The following is a 1,856-nucleotide window of genomic DNA, read 5'->3' on the forward strand; positions in this document are numbered from 1 at the left end:
ACAGGCTCCGGCCGCGCAGGTCCAGTGGCCATGGCTCGCGGGCCCAGCTGCTCCGCGGCATGTTGGATCTTCCCGGACCGGGGCACGAACCCATGTCCCCTGCATCGGCAGGCGGACTGTCAACCACTGCGCCACCAGGGAAGCCCAACACTTTTTAAAATGTTGATGGAAAAGATCTGTTTTAAGAGAGCGAGAAAGAATAGAATGAAATAAATAAAAACAAAAACTAATTGTATGTTTATGTAATATTAGCTCATGTGTTCGCTTAGTTAATGCGCATGTCCCTGCTAGTTTGTAGGCATCATGAGGACGAGCGTCTTGTCTGTGCCGCTGGTAACTACATGCCTAGCACTAATGTCTGACATATGACACATGCTCAATATGTATTGCTGAATGAGTGATTGAATAATGAATAGCTATTCACTTAAAGTCATTTAACTAGTTAGTATAGTACTGGAATTCAAAACCCAAGTTGGTCAAACTTCAGCATTGTGGAATTTCCATTAAATAATGCTGTATCTAGCCTTAAGATAAATTTTGAAGAGCTGTGTTACAAAGTAAGAAATTAATTTCATATTCAACAAGAAAGAAACATGACTTTTCTACTCCAAATAGCAAATGCATTGTCATGAGTTTTCTCATGTTTGTTCAAATTGCTCACATTCTTAAAAAAGATTTATTTATTATTTATTTATTTGTTTAATTTATTTTGGGCTGCATCAGGTCTTAGTTGCAGCATGCGGGATCTTTTGCTGCAGCGCGCGGGCTCTTCGTTGTGGTGTGCGAGTTTCTCTCTAGTTGTGGCGCACAGGCTCCAGGGCACGTGGGCTCTGTAGTCTGTGGCACGCGGGCTTAGTTGCCCCGCGGCATGTGGGATCTTAGTTCCCTAACCAGGGATCGAACCCGCGTCCCCTGCATTGGAAGGGGGATTCTTTACCACTGGACCACCGGGGAAGTCCCCACATTGCTCATATTGATGGTCCACGTTCCAACCTAGAGAAAAAAATGGTACTTGCATCAATGAAGCATTATTTTTAAAAAACTATTTATTAACCACTTTTACATTCAGTATCTTCTGCTGGAGCCTTCAGAGACTATAAACAACCAAAAAACATGAACTATTCCTTCTTTCAAACAATTTATAATCAAGTTGTGGAAAAAATCCATCCATACCTAAAGGCTAACAATATAATCAGGTATTTTTATTTAGTAAGGCCAAATAAGCTGGATTGAAGAGGAACACAGGAAGACTAAAAATGGCTTTTGACTTCTATTCCCAAAGAGATCATCCAGAGGATCCTACTCAAAGAAACAAAAAAATTGTGGCTAAAATATTAAAAATCATCTTTTAAAATATATCACCAAGCTGGCGCAAAAGGAAGAAATGGGCAGAGTCTCCAAATAAAGAGAAAGTAGAAACCCTGAAATGAAAACAACAACAATAACAACAAAACCCTTAACACTGGCTGTTGTCCTAAGGGTTCATGCCAAATTCTGGCAATCCAGAGTTTTGGCTTTGATAGTTGTATTAAGGTGAATAGTTAAGAAAGCATCTGTAGATCTAAGGATCTATCCTGAGCCCATATCAACTGTTGTCCATAGAGTCAAGGACACTCAAGCAGGAAAAAAAGTAGATTTCAAAGCAATATACACGGTCTGTTCAAAACTTTCTTTATAAGGTACATATAATGTATGAGAAACATGCCAAAACATTCATCCCTACATAGGGAGGCTGTGGGTGATTTTTATTTTCTCTTTAATATTCTTGTGCCTTTTCCCAGGTTTTTGCAATAAACTTGTATTGCTTTTAAATTTCTCCTTGGGATGTAGAAAGCCAGAAAGAGCATAGGTCCAAC

Source organism: Monodon monoceros, unplaced genomic scaffold, assembly GCF_005190385.1.
Source record: "Monodon monoceros isolate NGI ecotype Baffin Bay Population unplaced genomic scaffold, NGI_Narwhal_1 Super_Scaffold_15, whole genome shotgun sequence".
NCBI lineage: Eukaryota > Metazoa > Chordata > Mammalia > Artiodactyla > Monodontidae > Monodon > Monodon monoceros.